This window comes from Bubalus bubalis, chromosome 12 (genome assembly GCF_019923935.1).
Source record: "Bubalus bubalis isolate 160015118507 breed Murrah chromosome 12, NDDB_SH_1, whole genome shotgun sequence".
Taxonomy (NCBI): Eukaryota; Metazoa; Chordata; class Mammalia; order Artiodactyla; family Bovidae; genus Bubalus; species Bubalus bubalis.
The window spans coordinates 777,664-803,345 of NC_059168.1; the positions used below are offsets into that span (position 1 = coordinate 777,664).

Sequence of the window (25,682 nt, forward strand, 5' to 3'; positions counted from 1 at the left end):
TTTTTTTTGGCCATTCCTAGACCTCCTAAATAAGGCATTTTTCCCTAGAGTAGGCTCCCGGGCAGCATGTCAGGGCAGTGGCTGAGTCTGCTTGCCGGGGGTCAGGAAGGCTGTTCTTCCAGGAAGGGCTGCAGAGACCCTGGGAACAGGACTAGGCTGCTCACAAGTATGAAGAGAATGTCGGGAGAGGAAGTGGTGGTTGTGAGTCAGCATGAGTCATCTCGTTCCAATGAGAATGAAGACTGAGGTGTGCGCCTTTTTTTTCTCTCTCTCACTTTTTAAATTTTTTTTATTTTTTTGAGTCTCAATCGTGTGGACATCACTGGGAATGGAGGGAAATAACTGACTGAATGGTCGTTGCTTTTAAGTTTCAAACCGACATTCCAGGCGGGTTGTGTCTGAGCCAGCCTCGGGCTTTCAGACCTTCACAGCCTGGTCCTGAGAAGGTAGAGCTCTCAGCTTCTCCCTGGTGAGTATGTTTCTGTCACTTTCTTGCTCATTTCTGCAGTTTGTCTAAAGAATCTCAGCTCCAGGAGCTTGGCTGAGGGGTCTTGGAGTGGATGCCGTGTTTCGTTCAGATTTTGAAGACCTCTGACTTTAGAAGTTGGCTTCCCAGCGCCCTCACCCCCCTAGCTACTGTTTGTGAGCCTGATGGTTTGCAGAAATTTCTTAGCCTGTTAATTGTGAGCGTGTGTATTACGGAGAAGCCGGTGATGCTTGGCTGGTTTAAAAAAAGCTGTTTTAAGACTCCTCTCTAGAGCCAAAGGGAAATTCAGAGATGGAGGTGGGTGACCGTGCTAACCCAGGGGTGCTGAGGTTGGGCTGGCTTCCGCTTCTCAGGGGTGGAGGCAAGACGGCTTCTGAGCAATTTCTGGCCTCGTGGTCTGAGCTGCCCACTTTTGGTGCAAGGATTACAATAAAGAGATAGAATTTTGACTTTTCTCTCTAAAAGCATGTGAATGATTCCAGGAGCTTATTGAATGTCTTTTGCCTTTCCTTAGCACTGAAAGTCACAAACGGTAGTAAAATCAGAAAGAAAATATTCAGGGGGCTGGGGGCAGCGGGGGCGGGGGTGTGAGGATGGGGGAGCTGAGTCGTTGAGGCTTGACTTGACCTTGATATGTGTTTCTCAAGCTGTTACTATTCTGATAAAGCTTCGCTTTACTGTCAAGTAATATACAGGAAACTTTTTTTTCAAATGTCGTCTGCTTACTGTAAATGAAACGGTTAAAATGTCATAAATACCTTATGATAAACATTTTTCAAATTTGCTTAAAAATCTGCACATCAGTAAGCAGGGTATGACAGAGCTTTTTCAGTACAGTCATTTGAGTGCGTGGGCTTCCTGGGTTAATAATGAGTCAGCACCCGATTTCTCAAGTTGGAGTGGCTCAGAGAATATTCTGTTTGCCCCCAGCACAGCCTGGGGGCTGGCGGGCCCCCTCCTGGAGGGTGTGGCTGTTTGGTCTCCTCTCCTGTTTGGGTGGCCCATCTGGCTTCAGTCCCAGCTCTGTGCTGTGTGGCTGGGAGACCCCTTTGCTGAGGGGTCCCTGTGCAGGTTCATCTCTTCTGGTTGATGCTGAGGGGTTTGAGGGACTGCCATCATGGGATTGGTTGAGTATACAGTTGGTGCAATTAAAAATCCAGAGTTTATGAAGGGTGGTGGTGGCCCAGGGCTGAAGCTGTATCTTGTGTCCTGTGATGTCACACTGGCCGAGGGACCCAGGGAGAGAGGCAGTCACCACGTGAGTTTCAAAGCCCATGTCGTGCAGGTGACAAGTAGCATAGGAAGACTGCTACATGTCTTCGCTTAAAAGCCAAGAGCAAGATTCTGAGGAAGAAAACCTCCTTCCAACTTTCCTCTTCTTATCTACAACATGAGAAAAATATTAAAATTTTAAACAGTAATCACTGGGTTGCAGGCTAGCTGCTCAAGGCCCCAGCGCAGGCCCTTTTGACTCCATCCTGCGCTAAGGTCTGTTGGCCGCACAGGGCTGGTTTCTGATGTTCTGATGACTATAGGTGGCAGGTCCATATTCTTCGGATCGCAGGCCCTGTATAACCCTCAAGGCTATAACCCTCAAGCAAGGCTCTCAGGCTTCTAGACCATGTGTGACTCCACTCGTTTCAGTGGGTGGTCGGGAGGACTCAGAGAACCAAGTGTGTACAAGAGGGTCTGGACTCAGCAGCGCACGTGTGCTGAGTCCTTAAGTCATGTCCGACTCTTTGTGACCCCACGGACTAGCCCGCCAGGCTTCTCTATGCATGGGATTCTCCAGGCAAGAATACTGGGGTGGGTTGCCATTTCCTCCTCCAGGGGATCTTCCCAACCCAGGGATCAAACTCGAGTCTCCTGCCTCTCTCCCATTGGCAGGCAGATTCTCTACCATTGAGCCACCTGGGAAACCCTTGGACTCGGCAGGGACCCCCTCAATGTTAGCTCTACTGCCTTCCCCTCTTACCTGGACTCTGAAGGGATCTGGGCTTACAGCTCCTGAGTTTAGTGCCTCGACCTTTTCAAGCAAGATCCTGTGATTCCAGCAGAATGAGCCTTGTTCCAAGGCTGAGTCACAGCCATACAAGTGTCGACTCAGGGGCTCAGCCAGGCAGGCGACAGGGTTTCTAAGGTGGGAGATTTGCCCAGCATCTCTTTCTTGGTGAGTAATCTTTGTAAGTGCTCAGACAAATGCCATCTTTGTGGAGAGAAGAGCCCATAAAAGTAGAAATGCCTTAGGCAGTGCCTCTGTGTCCCGTGGCCACCAGTCCTCTCTGTGGTTCACATTTCAGAGACTGCACCAGGCATCAGACGTGTGTTTATCCCTGGGTCCTGTGTCTTTAAATCTCCTGGCTTTGGGGTGGCAGCTTTTGTCCTGGACATTGATTGTGCTGTGTCGTGTGGCAGTCAGGAGCCGTATGGGTGCTGGAGGCCCACGGCCTCACCCACGAGACAGAAGCCTATGCTGAGCTGCTGGCGTCGCTTCTGTAATCAGAAGAAAGAGTCATTTAGGAAGGTCTGAAATAAAGCCGCAGATAGTCTGAAAAGAGAGCATTTCTGAATGTGATTTGCTGCTTTATCATCTTTTTCTAGGGCTTCCCTGGAGGCTCAGTGGTAAAGAAACTGCCTGTCAATACAGGAGACCCGGGTTCAATCCCTGGGTCAGAAAAATACCCTGGAGAAGGGAATGGCAACCCACTCCAGTATTCTTGCCTGGGAGATCCCACGGGCAGAGGATCCTGGCGGGCTACAGTCCATGGAGTCACAGAGAGTCAGACATGGCTGAGCAACTGAACAATAGCTGCATCTTTTTCTAACTACCCAAAGGTGCTGAGTCTAAGTATGAATGCGGGTAGGGATGAAGAGAGAGAAATATTCTATAATAGAAACTTCAGATGTTTTCAAAGCACATCTTTGGCAAAAAGAAAACGCTTCGAGTTTGATGACATTTGGCAAGTCGCCCTGTGCCCTCTGGTCGTGGTGCCCTCAGCCTGAGGACTGGCCTAAGGTTTGCTGCCTAGGTTCCCCCCTCTCTGCTCCTAGTCAACATCCCAACCAGGGTTCTCATTATTCCTTGCAATGAGGTTTCCAAGGCACCTGAGAGGTGGCACCCCAAACCCTCGATGTTTGGCAATCTGAGCTAGTTTTTTAACTTACTTGTGTCCTATCTTCATCACCATGAAATGCAAATATCATAGCACCAGTCTCATGGGGCCTTGTAAAGATCAGTGATAATTAGCACACAAGTTACAAGGAGACTCAGTAGCCATCATGTACACATTCACTGATTCAGAAATGTATTCACACACGTTTCCATCTATCCCTGGGCCCTGAACCCTGTGAATCCATAAAGAACTGGCTCTTATGCCCCTGAAGTGAGATCCTGTCTGTGTCATCCATAATATGACACGTTCTGTATTTGCAGGACATTTCTTGATTGGTGAGTGGGAAAGTCTTTTTGGTTCTCTCCAGGAACACTGAGGTTCTAGATGTCATGACCATCATCACCATGATCATCATCCTTGTCCTTAACATTATCACAGAGAGAGCAGCTCTAATTTTATTCTGCCCAACCACGTGGTAATAATAGTAACTGTCTGTATATTACCTTTAACCCCCTTCTCCCAAATCCCACACGTACCCACCCTAGAAGACAGAAAGGAGGGCCGCTTTCCTCTACTCACTGGAGATCCAGGATTCTCAGGCAGGTGTATCAGGCAGAGCAGTTTCCTTCAAGGAGTGCACTGGTGATGGGAGAGCCCCTCGCCCCCACCAGGAGAGCAGAGTCAGGAAAATAAGGGGACTAGGAGGATTCTGAGCATCATCCAACCAGACTCGGGCCACAAGCCAGAAAACTCATGACCACTGAACCTAGACCTGCCCCCAGGGTGGAAGCAACTGGATTCTGTACCCATGCTTCCTGTCTTAAAGTCGGCTACAGTCAACTTCTGGTTGTTTGAAAATCATCATAGTATATGGAGCTGACTCATATTGAAAATATTAAGTAAGATACACTTAAAACTAAAACACAGGGGAACGTAATATGTCCTTGCCTTGTCGATTCTGGAGACATTCAAGATCAGACGGTGTCTCAAAAGTCGGATCTTTACATTCATTCTGCAGGGACCCAGAAGCCCCAAGTGTGTCCCTGTGCTGTCTCTGCCCTCCTGGGAACGGCCCCATCAAAGTAAGGCGCCAGCTGCTCTGTGCGTCTCCTGTCTGAGTTCAGGCTTTGCATCCTGGGCTCTGGCTCCAGTGTGTCAGTCAGTCTTAAGTGGTGTCACTTCGTGGACAGTGTTCCCCCTGCAGCCGCTTCTGCCATAATCCAGAGGGCCTCTACCCAGCGCCTTGGGGTGGGGCAGTGCTGTGCTTGGCTCAGCGCTGCAGGGCAGAGTTTGGGCTCCTACCAGACTCAAGAGGACAGTTCTGGGGAGACCACAGAGCTCAGGCAAGGTGGAGCCAACAACAGATCAGAAGGAAGTCGAGGCCACAGAAAGGAGGGGTGGGGTGGGGGGAGGCTTGACTGGTCTCAGAGGATTCCTCTGATTAAAAAAAAAAAACCAGACAACTGGTTTTATTGCCCCTTGTGTAATCAGAAAAGCTAATGGGGATGGCAAATCTCATCCACTGCAGTTTTCTTGCTTATCTTTTGCTTTCGGGATTGGTTATTCTGCAAGGGAAGGCTTCTACTGCAGGCACTTTTAGCCCTTCTAGCCACCCTGTCCTTCCAAAAAAGTATCATACTTAAAATTTTAGAATTTTTAATAATGGCTGAAATGTTCTCATTGGACAAATCCTTCATAGAGTGTGAGAGGGAGACCTTCTATCAGTTCAGCTAGATACAAAGTGAAACTATTTAATAGCAGGGCATCCAGCAAGTGTTTAGGTTTCCTTTCTCTTAGAAAAAGATAAAGCAGGTTGAAGGCCAAAAGACAGTTCATTCATCTTTCTTCTCTGCCATCCTCAGCAGCTTTTCCTTGAAATTGCCTCATGGTTTTATTGAGGCTGCTGGATCTCCTGCCATCACCTCTTCATTCCACACAGGAGGAAGAAGGGACAATGAGGGAAAACAGCTAAGAACCCTGGATGTCAAGCTCCTTTAAAGAGCCTTCCTAGAACCCCCAACTAACCCTTTCTGCCTAAATCTTTCACTAGCCTCATATCTGGAGAGGATCCTAGGAATTTTTTTTTTTTTTTTAAACTGGGCACATTGCTGACCCTGACATTGCTCTCACTGGAGGTATCAGGAGGGGAGTACAAACAGACTGGTTTCCAGAGCTTTGAACAACTGGAGGAGACATTCAAAGGGACAGAAATCCCTTTGATTTTTGTGTTATATCTAAATAGAACTTCTTTTCATTCATGCATTTAGCAAATATTTCTCTTTTATCCATTAAAGTAATGAAAATCTGAGTACTGTTTTGTTTATGGAGTGTTTACTGGGCAGCAGGCCCAGTTCTGGATGCATTGTACATATGACCTCACTTAGTCCTCACAGAAGTGTGCGCCGAGTCCATCAGGTATCGTCCCCATTGTCTAAATGAGGAACCTGGGATCCAGAGGGGTTTAGGAAGATGAGTAAGGCCACACTGAGCTTGGCTTTGAAACCAACCATCTGGTTCTTGGACCCAGAGATGTGAACAGGCAGACAAGCTCTCACCTATCATATCTTTCTGGTGAAACAGACATAAATAAATCCAGGAACATCAGGAGGTTGCGGGTGCCCCAGGAGACCGGCCCAGAGAGATGGGGAGCTCTCATCTCCAGCACTGCAGAATCAGGGCCGAGCTGAGCCTTCTGCACCCCGCCTCCCCCAGGGGACACACCAAGAATCTCAGCTATGTCTGGGCTCATGACTCACCCCTTTCCTTGCAGCCCGCTCTTCCCAACTTGGACTGGCTCCCGAGTCAGGACCACGCCCTTCCAATCCCGGAGCTGGAGCAAGGAAACTGCCCAGATCCGGCTTCAAAGGCTGGGCGGGGTTCCAGGGAAGAATAGAATGACTGAAGGAGAAGAGGCGGGGCTCCGAGGGCTTGCAAGTTATTCACACCACTCAATCTGGCCTTCTCGGCTCCACACAGCCGCCTGATACCTAGAGACACAGTCGGGGCGATAGGATGCCTGGGGGCAGGAGGAGTTTGGGGGAGGGGAAACATTTGCTGTTAGCACACCTTGGACCTGCCCTGGGCCAGGAAGACCCCCTGGACAGAGGAGCCTAGTGGGCTATAGTCCATGGAGTCGTAGAGAGTGGGACACGACTGAAGCAAGTAACACACACCTGGGAGCTCAGGCCCCTCCCGTGCTCTGCTCACTCGGCACCTTCTCGGGGCCTTCCTCTTTCAGCTCCTGACGCAAGGTGGCCGGTGGAAGGCACAGTTTGTAAGCCCATGGCCTTATTTTCTGTGTGTCCAATGCAGAGGAAGGCCTGGGAGGGTCTTGTCATGGAGACTGTAGGCCAGTCCTGATTGGGGGAATGGTTTCTGGACTGGAGTGATCCCCTGGATTGTGAGTGGGCTTCTGGATTGTGAGTGGCCCTCTAAATTGTAGGTGGTCCTTTGGAGTGTGGATGATCCCTGGACTGTGGGCCATCCCCGGGACTGTGGGAGATCCTCTGGACTGAGGGTGGCCCTCTAGACTGTGAGTGGTCCTCTTGACTATGCGTGACCCACAGCAGTGCCTCTGAGGGTGGCCAGTGGGTCTGGCCTGTTGTGTGTGGTTGGTGAGGCTCACTTCAGTTTTGGAAGTGACCGTGTGGGTTTTCAGATAAGGATTCTCACAGCAGAGTCATATGCTTGTGCTCATTTTTACTTCCCCATTCCTCATTCTCCCTGTAACTACACCACTTGTGCAGAGAATTTGTCCAGTGGGTATGGGTTTCAGTCTCTAATGCTAAGGTATCAAAGCTAGTGTGTGTGTGTGTGTGTGTGTGTGTGTGTGTGTGTTGCTCAGTTGTGTCTGACTCTGCCATGCCATGGACTGTAGCCTGCCAGGCTCCTCTGTCAGTGGAATTCTCCAGGCAAGAATACTGAAGTGGGTTGCCATTATCTTCTCCAGGGGATCTTCCTGACCCAAGGATCAAACCTGGTTCTCCTGCATTACAGTTCAGGTCAGTCCCTCAGTTGTGTCTGACTCTTTGCGACCCCATGGACTGCAGCACCCCAGGCTTCCCTGTCCATCACCAACTCCCAGAGCTTGCTCAAACTCATGTCCGTTGAGTCAGTGATGCCATCCAACCATCTCATCCTCTGTCTTCCCCTTTTCCTCCTGCCTTCAATCTTTCCCAGCGTCAGGGTCTTTTCCAATGAGTCAGCTCTTCAAATCAGGTGGCCAAAGCATTGGAGCTTCAGCATCAGTCTTTCCAATGAATATTCAGGAATGATTTCCTTTACCATTGACTGGTTTGATCTTGCAGTCCAAGGGACTCTCAAGAGTCTGCTCCAACACTAGTTCAAAAGCATCAATTCTTGAGCGCTCAGCTTTCTTTATAGCCCAACTCTCACATCCATACATGACTACTGGAAAAACCATACTGGAAAACTTTGTGTCGGCAAAGTAATGTCTCTGCTTTTTAATATGCAATCTAAGTTGGTCAAAGCTTTTCTTCCAAGGAGCAAGGGTCTTTTAATTTCATGGCTGCAGTCACCATCTGCAGTGATTTTGGAGCCCCCCAAAACAAAGTCTCTCACTGTTTCCATTATTTCTCCACCTCTTGCCATGAAGTGATGGACTGGATGCCATGATTTTCGTTTCCTGAATGTTGAGTTTTAAGCCAATTTTTTCACTCTCTTCTTTCACTTTCATCAAGAGGCTCTTTAGTTCTTTGCTTTCTGCCATAAGGGTGGTGTCATCTGCAGTTTCTGAGGTTATTGATGTTTCTCCCGGCAGTCTTGATTCCAGCTTGTACATCATCCAGCCTGGCATTTCACATGATGTATTCTGCATATAAGTTAAACAAGCAAGGTGACAGTATACAGCCTTGACGTACTCCTTTCCTGATTTGTAACCAGTCTGTTCTATGTCCAGTTCTAACTGTTTCTTCTTGACCTTCATACAGATTTCTCAGGAGGCAGATAAGGTGGTCTGGTATTCCCATTTCTTTAAGAATTTTCCAGTTTGTGGTGATCCACACAGTCAAATGCATAGTCAATCAAGCAGAAGTAGATGTTTTTCAGGAACTCTCTTGCTTTTTTGATGATCCCATGTGAAATCTGATCTCTAGCTCCTCAGCCTTTTCTAAATCCAGCTTGATCATCTGGAAGTTCTTGGTTCACGTATTGTTGGAGCCTTACTTGGAGAATTTTGTGCATTATTTTGCTAGCATGTGAGATGAGTGCAATTATGCAGTAGTTTGAACATTCTTTGGCATTGCCTTTCTTTGGGATTAGAATGAAAACTGACCTTTTCCAGTCCTGTGGCCACTGCTGAGTTTTCCAAATTTGCTGGCATATTGAGTGCAGCACTTTCACAGCATCATCTTTTAGGACTTGAAATCGCTCAACTGAAATTCCATCACCTCCACTAGCTTTGTTCATAGTGATGCTTCCTAAGGCCCACTTGACTTCACATTCCAGGATGTCTGGCTCTAGGTGAGTGATCACACGATTGTGATTATCTGGGTCCTGAAGATCTTTTTGTACAGTTCTTCTGTGTATTCTTGCCACTTCTTCTTAATATCTTCTGCTTCTGTTAGGTCCATACCATTTCTGGATCCTTTATTGTGCCGTTGCATTACAGGCATATTCTTCACCCTCTGAGCCACCAGAGAAGCCTATCTAAAGCTAGAACACTCCTTTATTCTCTAAATTACATCACAGTCTCTTGCAAGCTTATACTGCCCCTACTGTTCCCCCTCAATCTGGCTGCTGGGGAATTCAGATTCTTTCACTGGGGATCCTTGTTAGTCGTGGGTCATCAAACAATCTAGGGGTCATGTGGTGCCAGAAGATGGGGGCAGGGTTGGTATCCAGTGAGTGTGGGGGCTACCACAGCTGCTGCTTCAGCACTGAAGGTGTGGCAGGGGTGAGGCCCCAGAGCTCCACCGCATCCTGCTCCACCGAATAGGAGCCCACATGACCTGGTGGTCTGTCCCGTGCCCACAGGCCCCCTCGTTGGAGGTGTGCTACTTCTCCCACGGCCTGGCATGAGCCCCTAAGCCTCCACAGCTGCCCTTGGCCATGTCTGATGGGAGTGCCCTCTGCCTGATCTGTCCTGCCCAATGCCTGCTGCTGAACCACTTCTAACCTGGGCCTCTGTCTTGGCTTGGAGGGCCAGAAAGAACAATGTTAACAGTGGAGGCGAAACAGGACACACTTGGGCCACCCATGGGAGACACGTGGTGTCCGCTGTGGCTTCCCAAACCCTCCAGAGCACACCATCCTATATGTAACCCCAGCCACATGTGGCTAGTGTGACTGAGGAGCTGAGTTAAATTATTTTTTACCTCATTTCAATTAATTTAAAAGTGAATGTATGTAGCTGCATGTAGCTCGTAGTTACCCTATTGGGTGGCACAGATGGAGAGCTTGTTGTCCTAATCCGGGTTGAGGGTCAGGCCATCACCCCGAGAAAGGATGTGGCCCTGGGGTGAAGGTTCACAATGGGGCACCTTGTCTACTGGGGTCCCCAGAAGAGTGTGTGCCTCTCCCAGGTGGAGATGCCTTCTGCCAGGAGGGTGGGCCAGGCAGATGGAGATCCTGGACCTTGGTCCCCTGTAAGCCTCAATGTCCCCATCTCTGGGGGATAAACCCCCAAGTGACTCTCAGGGCCTGAAGGTCCCCAGGTGTGGGGTCTGTCCAGGAGGATGCCAGGGCTGGGCGCCTGGCACCTGGAACATTTCTGCCAGTGGTGTTGATGGCTTCTTCGAGGTTCAGGGGCCTCAGCTGAGGAGCACACAGCCTGACGGTCTGTGTTTGTGGTATCTGATCATGAACTTTCCTCTTAGCAGACAGTCATCCTTAGTTTTGTTTGCGTAGAGCCATTTCAAGGACTAAGCAGATTGGCTTAAGGAAACCTCAAGTGTTCCTGTCACTGGCCTCCTCCACATCCTCCAAATGCATCTTTTGACTCTTTTTTTTCCCTGCCACACAACTTGTGGGACCTTAGGTCCCTGACCAGGATTGAACTTGAGCCCACAGCATTGAAAGTACTGAGTCCTAATCACTGGATGGCCAAGGAAATCCCTCTTGTGACTTTTTAAGAGAGAAGCATTAAGCCGTGTCCAATCATCACTGATAAGAAACACACAAGCAGTGGGGCGATGAGCTGACCTTGGAAGACGGCAAACCTTGGCCCTTTGGCCTTGCAGCTCTCAGCGCAGTACATGCTCACTCGGGCACAGATGATGTCATTGCTCATGTGTGGGATTGTGGGCTGAGACAGGCTGCCATTCCTCCCCAAAAGCAACCCCAAATTCCAAGATTTTGCTCCTGGCAGTTCCCCCAAGCCCAGGGCCCTTTGCTTTTGCTTCTTGGACCATGTGTCGGCAGGGAGGCCACTGAGCACTGTGATGAAGCTGCTGCTGGAGCTGAAATTCTGCTTAATCTGTGACTCACTGCCTGGTAAGTCATTCGCACCTCCTGGCCTGTTTCCTAATCCTTGAAATGGGAACACGGGAGCAATGGCCACAGAGGATTGTTTTGAGGATGAAAGATTCTTCATGAAAAATCCTTAGAAAAGTGCCACAAATAATAAGTGTTCTGTAGAATTGCAGTTACTATTAGAACTGATACCTTTTTGCCATTCACTGTTTTTGTTATGTTTTTTAAATTGAGGCACAGATGATGAAAATGTCATTTACTCCTGACTTTTCTCTGGGGCCCAGATCTCTACCCCTACAGTGGGGGTGGAAACACACTGCTTGTGTGTTTCTTATCAATAATGATAAGATAAGCATCAAGCATCACAGCTTGATGCTTCTCTCTTAAAAAGTCAAAAGACCTCCACCGCATACACTCCAACTTTGGCATCTGAAGAAGTCTGCAGGCTTTTCCTCCAGGCCCAAGGGTCAGTGTGGCTTCCACCAGGAGACGGAGATTCAACTGTCCATCCTATGTTTTTTGTTTTAATTTTTATTTTATATTGGGCCATAGCTGATTAAGCCTGGCATGCTGCAGTTCACGGAGAAGGCAGTGGCACCCCACTCCAGTACTGTTGCCTGGAAAATCCCTTGGACGGAGGAGCCTGGTAGGCTGCAGTCCATGGGGTCGCTACGAGTCAGACACGACTGAACGACTTCACTTTCACTTTTCACTTTCATGCATTGGAGAAGGAAATGGCAACCCACTCCGGTGTTCTTGCCTGGAGAAGCCCAGGGACGGGGGAGCCTGGTGGGCTGCCGTCTATGGGGTCGCACAGAGTCGGACACGACTGAAGCGACTCAGCAGCAGCAGCAGCTGCCCCTGAGGCCGCTGTCATAGCAGGATAGTAATTATGGTCATAATTCAACACATGTCTTAGCATCCATTGATGAATTATTTTGTCCCCCAAACTGCTGAATTATAACACGAGCCCCGGTTTCTTCCACGCCAGAGCCCTTCCAATGGCGTGGACATTGGCACTTGTGTCCAGGCTCTTCCTGCTCCCGTGGTTCCTGAAACGTTAAGTAGCCTTGACCCCGCACCCCTTCACGGCACGGACTGCAGTTCTCGGACGTCCCTCTTCACAGAGGCCCCATACCCTGCCTGCTGGGCTGAAGGTTTAGGCCAACACGCTCATCCGTTGGACCCACAGTCAGCCACCACCCCACCTCTTTGTGGGGATCTGTTTAAAGCCACATCTCTCTCATTTTGCATTTTTGATGGAAACTTGCTTTTGACTTTTTTAAACAGAAGTAAAATTTTACATTTTCCTTTGTTTGATCTTCTAGATTTGATCTGCATATCCTCTAGTTAAAATGTAAAGCTTCTCCTCACCAGCTCTCTCTTACACACGGTAGTGTATTTGTCGATGCTGATTTCTCCATTCGTCACACTCTTTCCTTCCCCCGGTGTCCACAAGTTTGTTCTCTATATCTGTGTCTCCATTCCTTCCCTGCAAATAAGTTGATCAATACCATTTTTTTTTAGATTACAGGGAGCCCAGCCTGGTGCTCTATGACGACCTAGAGAGGTAGGGGAGGGAAGAGATATATGTATAATGGCTGATATATGTATTATGGCTGATGTGCCTTGTTATATGGCAGAAACCAACATTTTTTTTCCTCTAATTAAAAAAAAAACTTTTTTAATGCAAAGCTCCGCATCATTGGCCAGTTGGAGGGGTATCCATTTTATAAATTGACTGGAAGAAATTTTGACTTAGTGGAGACCTAGAGCAGAGACCTGTAGCACTCCACTGGTGATTGTCTTCGAGGCTACCAGCATCTAACACTCTGGGGCACTTCACAAAACACAAACAACTCACCTTGCAACACAAGTGTCAGTGATATGGATGAAAGGATGTGTGGTGTGATACCATCAGATGTGTGATGTGATCTTATAGACAGGTAGGGAGCGTAGCAATAATTTAGACACTCAGTCAGAATTCTGGTGGGAGGTGGGTAGCCACCCTCTTTCTCTCCTGTTCTATTCTTTCTTTCCCCCATCCTCAGGCATGAGACGCTTTTGGGAAGGCTAGCTAACTCTTGGGTAGCTGCTAATTAGATACTGGGGCTTCCTGGTGGCACTAGTGGTAAGGAATCCACCTGCCAAAGCAGGAGATGCAAGAGATGCAGGTTCGATCCCTGGGTCGGGAAAATCCCCTGGAGGAGGAAATGGCAACCCACTCCAGTACTCTTGCCTGGGAAAGCCCGTGGACAGAGGAGCCTGGCAGGCTACAGTCAACGGGGTCACAAAGAGTTGGACACGACTAAGCACAAAATTAAATACTACCAGTAAGTTACCTTAAACTCCTAGAACATTTGAACTCTTGCTTGTCAATGATCCCAGTTTTAGTTGTTTTACATAGATATCCTCAGAGTTTGTGGGCTGGATGCATTTGATCCGCTTCAGATTTGACTTTCAAGCTGGAGCCACTGAGCCCAGTCTGACAGACCGGAGACTGTCTGTATGCGGTCCCTTTGAAGTCCCAGAAGTGCCTGCTCAGGGTGAAGGTCTGTGGAGGGAGAGGTGAGACATAGAGTGAGTGCAGACTGCCACCCAGCAGCACAGAGGGTGACTGCAAACCCCGAGCTTCCCCCGGGGAAAGCGAGTCTCCAGGCTCTGCCTGCTGGCCCTGTGCTCACCGGCTGAGCCCACCACCAGCAAGCAGCTCGGTGGAACGGGGAAGTCACTAGAGAGGGGATTTTATTTTCCAAGGGCACATCCAGATGAAAGCCTTTCAGGGTCATTCAAGTACATTGTTTCCAAGAGAAGACAACTCTTTTGTAACCTCTTCCGGAGCATCTCCTGTGCGCAGGGAGTCTCGCTGTGCACTCTGTGGTTGGTGAGTGGTAGGGAGAATCCTCCAATCACGGGCACCCAGAGGCTGGCTCCTGGAAAGGGGTCCTTAGTGGGCACTGACTTTCAGCCTGTGCTTCTCAGCATCTCTTGAGATTTCCACACGTGTCCAACTCTTTGCGACCCCATGGACTGGAGCCCGCCAGGCAAGAATACTGGAGTGGGTTGCCATTCCCTTTTCCAGGGGATCTTCCCAACCCAGGTATTGAACCATGTGTCTCCTGCATTGGCAGGCAGATTCTTTACTACTGAGTCACCAAGGAAGCCCCTGAGATGACCATATAGAATGTCGCTTTTAATCTACAAGTGTGGGAAATAGGGACTACGGTTTCCAGCTTTAATATATTTGAAGAAGCTTCAAAAATAAAACTGTATTAAAAAGCGTTCAGTGGAAAGCACGTTCCCACCGTGGTCTCTGATCCGGTTCCCTCCGACGCCCCCTCCACCACCCTATTCTTAGTTTCTTATGTATCTGCCAAGACTTTCTTTATGCAAATATAAAGCACGTAGTTGAATGAGTCTTTTTCTTTTCTTTCCTATTTTCCGCAAAAACTATCACAGTCATTTTTGACTGTGAAACCACTTTGTGTGTGGAGAGGATCGGCTTGTGGGTGCCAAGTTCGTGGTCCCGAGGTTAGGGCGGTCAAATCTCAGGGTTCAAGGGCGACTGGCCCAGCGTCCCTTTCTCCTGGTGTCCTGGCAGTAGGGCCGTGGGCTTGTCCAGGCGTCCAGCTGACAGATGGACAGGCCTTCACAATCTAGAAAGTCATGTGTGCATGGGCCCCGGTCCCCAGTGAAGCCCCAAGAGGCAGAGGGGTGAGTTGCCATCGTCAGGAACAGGCGGTTCTAAGACGCATTCCCGGGGCTGCATCTGCATCCCCCAAGGTGATGGTTCGGAAAGTGGCTGAGGGCCAGGAAGGAGAGACTCGACTCTGACAGGTGGTGCTTCCTGAGGGTCACAGGCCCCCAAAGTCAATTTGACAGCAAATTGTATTTACGAAGCAGACAGATGAGGAAACGGAGACTGCAGGTTCGAAAGAATTATCTCAGAATTCTTCTGAGCAAGTGTCCCTGCCTATTGAAAGTCACTGAGTTTTCGGTGGTGAAAGGCGTTTCAAGCAGCCTTGGCTGGCTTTCAGTGAGCACCTTCTCTGGGCCAGTGTCGCACACGCCGTCGTCGCTCCCCAGCTACCTCTTAAGGATGGTCCCCATTCCTCGGAGAGGAAGCAGCAGCTGAGTCACACAGCTGACAAGTGGAGGAGCCAGAGTCCCAGGTCAGCTGATCCCAAGGCCACGCCGGCTTCTCAGTGGACAGCTGAGGTCTCTGATCTTTCCTAGATTTTACCTTCAGAGCACCCAGGAACATAGGGGGCAGAAGGCACCACAAAGCCCAGGCTGGGTGTCAGCTTTGACAAGAGACGATGGCCCAGCCCTCCTATCTAACCCTGTTCTTTTTAGATGCTGGGCTGGCCAGGGAGGCTGGGCTTCGAAGCCCTTCCTCCTGAGGACCTTGGAAATCAGCAGCAGGATTTTGAGCTGAATGGAATTCTGAGCTTTTTAATTTGACTCCATCTCAGTGCAGACTCTGATGGAAGAGGAAGCAAATAACAGGTGCTTCTTAAGAAGGGAACTTCTTTGGGAGGAATGAGTTCGAGGGAGGAGACAGGCAGAGTCGGTGACAATGAAAGTGAGTAGGAGTCCAGCTCTGTGAGTCACCATCGGGGGCCCCTGGGTGTGTTCGGGTTGGGTTGTCACCCCCATATTCACCTGTTGAAGTCCCACCCCCGCGTAACTCAGAAGGAGACCTTATTAGGAAATAGTATCAGATGTAGTTAGTGAAGATGAGGTCCCCCTGGAGTCGGGTGGGCCCCTAGTCCATGATGGCTGATGTCCTTACAGGAAGGGGACCACTGGGACAGGCGCTGAGAGAGGGTGTCACGTGAAGGTGACAAAGGACCACCAAGGAGCGAGGAGGGTGGCTCGAAACAGAGCCCTGGAGACTTCAGAGGCAGCCTGGCCCTGGAACACCTCGATCGCGGACTTGTAGCCCTCGGAACTGTGAGATGATACGTTTCTGTGGCTTGAGTCCCCTGGTTTCTTTTGAGGCATTTGGTGACGGCAGGTCTAGGAAATGAGTACAAAACGGTGGACGTCCTCAAAGATGCTGCAGGAGGTGCCTCTGAGCAGGTCTCCACCCGCGCCCAGCTCTGAGTGGGTTAACCCTCAAGAAGCATCTGCCAGCAGTCTATGAGTGAATGACTGATTCAGACAATCAGGTTTTATTTAAGCACATAAGATGTTTTCACTTTCCCTGAACTGCCGAAAGGCAACTGCTCAAAAATGGAGTATGGTCTTTACATTTGCTCAAAGAAAAATTTACGAAGGGAAGACAAGGAAAAGCGTGCTTCATCTTTTCAAGTGATAGGTTCCGATGCTCCATCCCGGAAGTAGGCTATGGGGTGTGTCCCTATACGGGGGGCTGTTTGGGTCAGTCACCCCCAAGGGCCCTCGCCTGAGCCACGGGCTCCATGTAAGCAGGGAACCTCACACGAGAACAATCGGAACTTTCACGGTTGTTGTTGTTTTCCAGCTTCTTTCCCTTCCGCCCATGCTCACACTCATCACGCCACATTCGCAGAGTGGCGCAGGGGTTCCCTAGGGGCCAGGAAGTCACATTTTCTGGGGGGACTTTTTCCACATTTCCTAGTTATTGAACACGGGTGCCTGTGAGCCTAACATAAACACGGGTTTGACAAGCAGTTCAGAAAAACAGGAACCATCAATTCATGAGAATTTAAAGAAAAAAATAGTTTAAAGAACCGAGAAGTTGCCACATTATAGTGAAAGAAAGTCAGGTTTGGGAAATGACAAAAGTGAGCAATTTTCACCTCGAAAAGCTGGTGGAATCAGTTACACAAGATGTAACCACACACAAACACGGGCATTTCTTATCATATAAGCGCATTTACAGTCAAGAAGCTTCTTTCAGAGTATTTCATGGAAAGTTATTTTAGTAGCAAGGGGAGCCTTCAGCAATGACTAGTTGTCAAGTGAAACCTTGAGTTCAAAGTCAGTAGACAGAGGAGCCCAGACTCAGAACAGAAGGCGACTGGCAGGGTGGGTGCCCACGTGCACAGCCCCGCCTCGGGCACCGTGTGCTCCCTTGTGACCAGGCAGTGGGTACACCAGCTGCCAGGGCCCCCTGCTTGCCACTGTTTGCTACAAGGGCCAGATTTTAAATTTTTAAATGCTTCTTTTATTATAAAATTGAGGGCATGATTTAAAACAAAGCAAAAACGGCATGTAAAAAAAAAAATAATGTCCGTTTGGCTTATTACCTTAAGGTAATATCTGAAGAAAATATAAAAGCACCAGGTGAAGGCGGCCTGAGGATGGAGGCGCTGTATGAGCATCCCAGGGCAGAAAAGGAGCTCTGCTGGGACCCACAGCAGCTGGACGCCTGTCAGGTCTCCAGGTGCAGGCTTTAGAAATAGACGTTGGGAAGACAGTGACGCCGCCTGTGTTCTTACTGCTGGAGCTTTCTGCTGTTCCCATCATCACATGTGCTTCCTTCTAGTCTTTCCCCCTCATATGTGTTTAGTAATTACATAAGTAATCTGTAAAATAATCTTTAAAATTTAGACTAGTACACTTCATGGAGCACCATTTTTAAAAAAATTATTTATTTTTAATTGAAGGATAATTGCTTGACAAGTGCTGTGTTGGTTTCTACCAAACAACAGTGAATCAGCCATGGGTTTAGCCGAGTCCCCTCCTACTTGAGATCCCTCCTCCCTCCCTCCCCATCCCACCCCTCTAGGTTGTCACAGAGCCCTGATTGGATTTCCCTGAGTCATGCAGCACATTCCCATTGGCCGTCTATTTCACATACGGTCGTGCGTGTTTGCATGTTACCTCTCCATGCAGAGCACTCTGGCCTGCATTTTCGCGTTCAGCTTACCTTGCAGTCATGCACAACTAGCCCCTCTTCAGAAGAGTCTGCATTTAGGCATGTCTTTAGAATTTGCCCTCTCTACTGAAGAGTTTCATGGCATAAATCTTAAAAGGTGTAGCTATACTCTTAAAAAAATGTGAAGGAGTAAACCCAGCCTCCAGAAATACTGATTTAAAAAAACAAATGTATAAACTACAGATTGTTCTGGGGAGGGTTGGTTTAAAGGGTGTGACATCAATTATTTTTTTAAAAATTGTCTACTCATAATTCTTTCCCTATTTCCCCTTCCCTTCCTTCTTCCTTCCCTCCTCTCTTTCTTTCTCTCCTTCATTTCTCCCCCTCCTTTCCTCCTTCTCTACCTCCCTTCCTATTTCCCTTCCTTCCTAGTTTTCTTTTTTGTTGTTGTTCTGTAAGAGCTCTTCAACTATTCTGAATTTTAAACCTTTGATATATATACCCTGCAGATATTTTTTTCCCAGCCTGTTGCCTGACATTTTATTTTGTTTCTTCTGTCTTATTCCTTTTATAGAAACATTTAATTTTGTATAGTCCAATCTGTTTTTATTTCCCTGACCCCTAGGTTTTAGCTTGCTTAGAAAATCTGCTCCCACCTCTAGATTACAAAAGTATTCTCCATAATTTTTTTCTGATGTTTTATCATTTTATTTTTGAGCTTTAAAATTCCAACTCCATGGGGATTTATTTTTGTTTATGATTTGAAGTTGGGGGGAATGTCTAATGTGTCTTTAAATGGCCAGCATTTTTTTCCCAGTATCATTTTTTAAGCAGTTCACTCTTTCGTGCTGAAAATATATTGTACATTTATACATTTTAGGTTGGGGGAGATGGAGGGCGTGGCATAAATGATTCTGGGTGGAAGGTGGGGTTGAGGGCTTTGACACAACACCTCTGCCTTTCAAACATCCTGTGACCTCAGGGCTGAGGGACGCTTGGAGCTTTTAGAGAAGGTGAAATAGAAAGAGGAAGGGGCCGGGGCAGATAAACGGGGATACACAGACAGTGGACACAGTCAGGGAGACAGAAGAGCCTCGGCAGAGGAGAGAAGATGTCAGGAGAGGGCTAAGGGGAAGCTTGGAATAAACAGGTCTTGTGGGCAGCCAGTTCATAGAACACAGATACTCAGTGGCTGCAGGCACGGCTGGGCCAGGTACTGAGGAGACTCGTGGGTGCTGGAAAATTTGGTTTGGATGAATGTCTTCATATGGAGAAAATCTGACCTAAACCCGGAAAAGTAGACATGCTATCCAGGGAGAAAAGAAGCCTGAGTTTTCTGGAGCCAAAAACAAACACATCAATGAAGATAACCTCAAGATCAGGTATGGACACAATCTTTAAGAAAGAGCCTGACCTCGCCATGTGGAGGTGGAATCAAGCCAGATGATTAGAAGGGCTGCTAAGGGCTCGAGGCGGGTGGAAATCTGTGATGGGCATCCAGAGGGCCAGTCTGAGAGTCTCCTTTCAGAGAAGGCTTCCTGAGAGGCTGTGACGTCTGTCTTCCCACCGTGAAGGCTCCGTGGCAGAGATGGCCCAACCTCGGAGGTACGGGCTCTATGCATCACAGGCCCCTGTGCCCGGAAGGTCGGCGCTTGGTTTAATGCCCTGCCGTCACCATCCTGAAGCCCTTCAGTGTTTAAACAAGGGGCTCTGCAGGTACCCTGGGCCCCCTGTGTTCTGCATCCATGCCTGAAGGTGGGGAACAGGTCCCCCCACCATCCCATGCTTCCTGCACACTGTGCTCCAGGGAGCCACTGCCCAAAGGAAGGTGGGGCCCTCGAGAGGCAAAAAGACTTGGACTCTCCACGGCTGCTTCATGTAACAGCAGATCCTGATTTATGAAACGTGGCTTGAGGGCAGCTGACGGAAATGAAGGGGAAGAGTGTGTGTGTAGGGGGGATTTTGCGGTGCAATTCTGCCCCCTTGAAAGTACCTCCAGTCCTGTGAGTCCCTGCAGTTGGGCTGTGTTCTCTGCTTTGCAAGGACCCACAGAAAAGGGAGCCTACCAGCAGGAGGCTCGGGTGCTCCACTGAATGGAGGGTGCAGCTGTCTGTGCGTCTTCTAAACCGGGTCCCTTCTAGAACTAAGAGGCTGGGGGAGTGGGCAGCTGCTGTCTAGCACAGGGAGCTCAGCGTGGTGCTCTGCAATGACCTAGAGGGTGGGACGCGTGGTGGGTGGGAGGGAGGCGCAGGAGGAAGGGGACAGATGTATACTTATGCCTGATTCATGCTGTTGTACAGCAGAAATCCACACAACATTGTAAAGCAATTATCCTTGAATTAAAAGTAAATAAAAACAACGTTTTAAAAAAGTAGCCAGGGGCCTGAGGGATTATGTCTCTGTCTCTGTCCTGATCAAAGCCATCCTCCAGGGGGTGGAGCTGTTGGACTACGTTCCAGTTGACCCGTCTCTGGGGAGCCCTGAGGACTGAGAACAGCGTTTTCTGGTGAGGATTCTCAGTGCCCAGCTGCGTCCTGCAGCCGTGTGGCCTCCCTGTGCAGGAGGCGCCACTGTGGCTTCAGCACCCGGGAGTGAGGTGGCACCAGAGGGGTGTTTCTGGGCATGAGGCTCAGGCACCCTCCAATTGGGGGAAACTTGTTGTCAAGCTATAAAGGAAGCATAAGGGCTTCCCTGGTGGCTCAGACAGTAAAGAATCTGCCTACAATGAGAGAGACCTGGGTTTGATCCCTAGGTGAGGAAGATCCCCTGGAGGAGGAAATGACACCCCACTCCAGTATTCTTGCCTGGAGAATCCTGTGGACAGAGGAGCCTGGTGGGCTACAGTCCATGGGGTCGCAAAGAGTTAGACACGACTAAGTGACTAACCTAGGCCTGACGACAGCCTAGGTTCCTGCCCAAGTTCACCTAAACCCAGGACTCTGAGATGAGTTCTCCTTCTGGATTTCACAGATCAGGTTCGGACCACTGAGTGCCCACTGAGCTCAGCCCACTGCGGGGTTCTTGGAAGCTGGTAGCTCAACCAATCTGATCACTGCTGAAATGAAACACCCAGGGCTTCTGACTGCAGTTGCCAGCTCTAGGAAGTAGAGGCTTCAAAAAAACAAAACTTCTTCTCTGCTGCTTTCATGTTCAGGCCAGTTGTAGGTCAAGTTGTTCATTATGTAGCCGTGTAATTGAGGGTGTAGACCATAATAAAGGCTACGCTCCCCAAAAAGCCTACACCCAAGGATAGAGTGGGAAAATTCGAGTTAATTCAAGATTTTGTATAAACTACAGAACTTCTCAGAGCCTTTGGCCATGCTTTGTGAATACCTGAAACAGCATAAAATAAGCAGTTGGTGGTAGATGATGGGGGAACCCTCTTCTCATTTATTTCTTGGAGAATTTTTATAGAACCAGAGTTCCAGTGAATGCAATTTGGGATACACAGTGCAATATCATAGAAGATTAGATGGAATATTTTAGTATGGGCTGAAAGGTGAAGTTTGGACTGAAACTTAAAAATGGGAAAAGATCCTTAAATGGGAGGGGTGGACTTGCCTGGTGGTTCAGACGGTAAAGAATCCACCTGCAATGCAGGATACTCAGGTTCAATCCCTGGTTTGGGAAGATCCCCTGGAGAAGGGAATGGCTACCCACTCCAGTATTCTTGCCTGGAGAATTCCATGGACACGGGAGCCTGGCAGGCTACAGTCCGTGGGGTCACAAAGATTTGGACGCGACTTCATTTAATGGGAGGAGTGGTGAGGTCAGGGGCAAGCACAGCCTGTAGAGCTGGCTGGTGGGGAGGAGCCTGGGTGTTTTGTTAGACTCTCGATTGCCTGATCACTGTGTAGGGCCTTTAACCTGCAGGATGTGTGTGCATGTGTGCAATACTTAACAGTTTTGTAAAACCTGGGACAGGATGCTGAAGCTTTAGAAAAATAACTTTATGGGAAGCACTAAAGACCTCCTGGTCTTCCCTGGTGGCTCAGACGGTAAAGCGTCTGCCTACAGTGTGGGAGACCCGGGTTCAATCTCTGGGTCGGGAAGATCTCCTGGAGAGGGAAATGGCAACCCACTGCAGTACTCTTGCCTGGAAAGTCCCATGGACGGAGGAGCCTGGTGGCCATGGGGGTCACAAAGAGTCGGACATGACTGAACGACTTCACTTTCACTTCTCAAAGACCTACGGGAGACTTGGAGCCCACTTGGAAGGCACTCGTCACAGAAGCCTGGTGTGTATGGCCAGGAAGGAGTGACCTGGCCCATGGCAGGGTGGCAGATGGATACATGAGAGCCATAATCAAGACAGAAGCAGCAACTGGGAGAACTGGCTGAGTTGTGAAACTCCAGGTCGCCCACTCCACCCTTCACATTTGAGAACTCAGAGCAGATGGTAACACCTGGGCCAGTCTGTACAGATGGGCGAGGAAGATAGCTGCCACCACGTGAGGGGTGGGCATGGGGTGGAAGTCATTTCTCTCACCCAAGATTACAGAGGGACTCCCCATTTCCCTCGGGTGCAGTGGCTGAGCAGCACCAATGGGAACACCTGTGTGTCAGGCGTGCGGCGTGGCGGTGTGCCCTGCCAGCCCCCGAGGCATGGCCACCTCCTTCGGCCAACTGTCTGCACAGAAACGGTGTGGTGACCAGAGGGAGTTGGAGGCATAGACAGGCCGTTTCAGTGATGGATGGCTAAGCCCTGCCAGGCGGTAACTGTGGTCCCAGACATGTATTTCTTTAGTCATATTCCAATTGCATCTGGCTCTTTTAAAGTATAGGAGTTGGACTTCCCTGGTGGTCCAGTGGTTAAGAATTCACCTGCCAATGCAGGGAACAGGGGTTCAATCCTTGGTCCAGGAAGACTCCTCATGCCGCCAGGCCACAACTACTGAGCCCACGCTCCAGAGCCGGGAAGGCATGACTACTGAAGCCGGTGCGCCCTAGAGGCCATGCTCCGTAACAAGAGAAGCCCCTGTGGTGAGAAGCCCATGCCACACAGCCAGAGAAAGCCCACGCGCAACAACAAAGAGCCAATGCAGATAAATAAATAATTATTTAAAAAAGAAAAAGAAGCAACAGCCAGCCCACAGCTGTGGCCACTGCCTTAAAGAAAAAAAAAAAAAGCAGAGGAATTTCTTGTTATTTGGAACCAGCAAAATCCACTCTCCTCTGAGCTCCCTGCCTGTCTCGGAATCTCACAAATTTGCACGTTGAAGTTCTTAATAAAGGACTAAGTAGATAATTCAAACAAGCCCTGTGGGTTGGAAGTCACAGGTTCTGGGGTTGAGTACTGAGACATTTAGGAGACAAAGGTTGAGCAACAGCATCTCCTAGAACCACAGCATGTCTGGATCAAATGCTGCACCTTCAGACAGTCTCCCGGAGAAATTCACCCAGCTTATGCTCTCGGTTTGTTCCCATCCAGGCACACATATATGTGTGAGTGCGCTCTCACGTGTGGTATGCAGACACTGGGACCATGATATTTTAATCCCTCCTTAATTAAGGCATATAACCAGGACAGACTGAGGGAAGGTTTTCATTACTTAGAAGGGCAGATCTGATAGTCATGGTACATTATAAAGAGCACCAAAATATACTAGGTGCAATGAGGAAGTGGGCTTCCCAGGTGGCTCAGTGGTAAAGAATCCACCTACGTATGCAGGAGACATGGATTTGATCCCTGGGTTGGGAAGAAACCCTGGAGAAGGAAATGGCAACCCAATCCAGTATTCTTGCCTGGAAAATTCCATGGACAGAGAAGCCTGATGAGCTACAGTCCATGGGGTCCCAAAAGAGTTGGACATGATTGAGCGCATGCACACACACACACACACACACAATGAGGAAGTACTGAGATCTGAATGAAGTAAAAACCCACAGATATTTTATTTAAGCACCATAGGTTCTGATGAGGACGCAACCATCCATTAGAAAAGAATTCTGGTGGAAATGACAGTGAGGGATATAAAGCTACCCTGAAGGGGGATTTGGACCACGGGAGTGAATGATGTATTCTGGGACCGTGGTGTCTGCCAAGGAGGTGGGGTCTGGACCAGACCGTGGGAGGCAGGTAGCCTGGGATGGACAGTGGTGAGAACAGAAGGCTGTCCAGGCGCAGGTGCCAGCTGGTGTGAGATCACAGAGGTGGGCGAGTCCAGACTGTGCCTGAGATGAGTGCTGGGTGTCATCTGGCTGGTGAAAGAGTGAACAGAGGTAGAGGAGGAACTCAGCAGGAACAGGAGTGTGTCCTGATTAGACCAGCTGCGACATGAATATGCAAATGAGCATGACCCCTCACCCCCAAAACCTCAGGACATCCGTTCCGCCAAGGTTAAGACTGCTCCGAACAGGGCTGAAACCCCTTTTGGCGCACTCCTCTCAGAGCCCTGGACAACCACAGTGGAAAGCGCTCTTGCCATCGAGCTGTGGCTCAGCCAGGCCCCCACCAAGCTCACTCTACCTGGCAGTTTCTCAACTCTCTCCCATGGAATTTGTCACTCTGTTAAGCATCCAGAAAAAGCATGGTGGGGCCCCAAAAGCTTTTCCAGAAGAGCTTGAAAACTGAACCTGAAGCAGCCCAAACCATGACTTGCAAATCGCAAGGTTTATTTGAATTATTCACTTAGTCCTTTAGGAACAGCCTCAATGTGCAAATTTGTGAGATTCTAGGACAAGCAGTTCAGTGAACAGTGGATTTTGCTGGTTCCAAATAGCACGAAAAAGCCCTAATTTTTAAGAACCAGGTCCCTTTAAGAATATTCTTTATTAGTCACATGGAGCATGAAGACGACTCCAAATTGTGTATTTGGTCTCTTTTTCCTGCCATCTTAGTTGTCACACTGCTCAGCCTGGATTCAACTGCTTCTCCCCACAGCTATCCCTCGCTGACTCCACCAGGGTAGGTTTCATCTGTGTGATTCCGTGTTGTCCCTGTGGCGGTTTTGGCTGCACATCATAGACCTTAAAATCCCGTGGACTGCGGAGCCTGGTGGGCTACAATCCATGGGGTCGCAAAGAGTCGGACACGACTGAGCGACTTCTGTGTGTGTCTGTGTGGGAGGACAATACTAAGTTTTATGAAGTCACAGTTCACAAATTGGCTGCGACTATGTGGGATGAGGGTCCTCTGAGCACTTGCAGGCTGGTGTGGCCTCTGTTGTTCCTGGTGGCCCAGGAGATACAAACCCTGGACACCTTGCCACTGTTTGTAAGGAAGTAGAAAAACCAAAGTGATTTCGAAATGTGTAATTGATTTGCTGGGGCTGCCATAACAAAATATCTTAGACTGAATGGCTTAAACAATAGAACTGTATCTGCTCTCAGCTCTGGAGGCCAGAGGTCCATGATCCAGCTGTTGGCAGGTTTGGCTTCTTCTGAGGCCTTTCTCCTTGGCCACCTTCTCGCCGTGTCCTCTCATGGCCCACCTCTGCTCGTGCATACCTGATGACTCTCTGCGTGTCTCCTCTCCCTCTTTTTTTAAATTGACTTTTGCCTGCCTTTTGCAGTGCCTCTCTTGCACTGGGTCTTTGCTGGGTCTTCTTTGCGAAGGTTTTCTCTAGCTGCCACGAGGAAGGGCTACTCTTCGTTTGCAGTGCACAGGCTTCTCTTTGTGGTGGCCTCTCTTGCACAGGCTGTAGGCTGGAGGGCTTCAGTAGGTGCAGCATGCCGGCTTTATAGTTGCGGCTCGTAGACTCTAGAGTGTGGGCTCAGTAATTGTGGCATACGGGCCTAGTTGCTCCGAGGCATGTGGAACCTTCCAGGAGCAGGGATTGAACCCATGTCTCCTGCATTGGCAGGCGGATTCTGATCTACTGTGCCAGCAACGAGATCCCCC

At 49.1% G+C, this 25,682-nt stretch overlaps 3 long non-coding RNA genes across 3 annotated transcripts in view; 2 read left to right on the plus strand and 1 right to left on the minus strand.

The window, feature by feature from the left end:
- The first annotated feature begins 253 nt into the window (after positions 1–253).
- The window catches only part of LOC112577987, a 62,032-nt gene continuing 36,603 nt past the window's right edge, over positions 254–25,682 (plus strand). Inside the window, exon 1 of the long non-coding RNA XR_003102121.1 lies at positions 254–469. This is a non-coding gene — a long non-coding RNA (uncharacterized LOC112577987). The remainder of the gene's footprint in view (positions 470–25,682) is intronic.
- On the minus strand, positions 1,053–4,498 carry LOC123328383. Its single transcript, XR_006543167.2, has 3 exons — positions 4,180–4,498; positions 2,463–2,980; positions 1,053–1,870 (listed from the first exon to the last, which is right to left on the minus strand). It is a non-coding gene; the product is annotated as an uncharacterized LOC123328383 (long non-coding RNA).
- On the plus strand, positions 11,768–17,400 carry LOC123328384. Its single transcript, XR_006543168.2, has 2 exons — positions 11,768–15,540; positions 15,829–17,400. It is a non-coding gene; the product is annotated as an uncharacterized LOC123328384 (long non-coding RNA).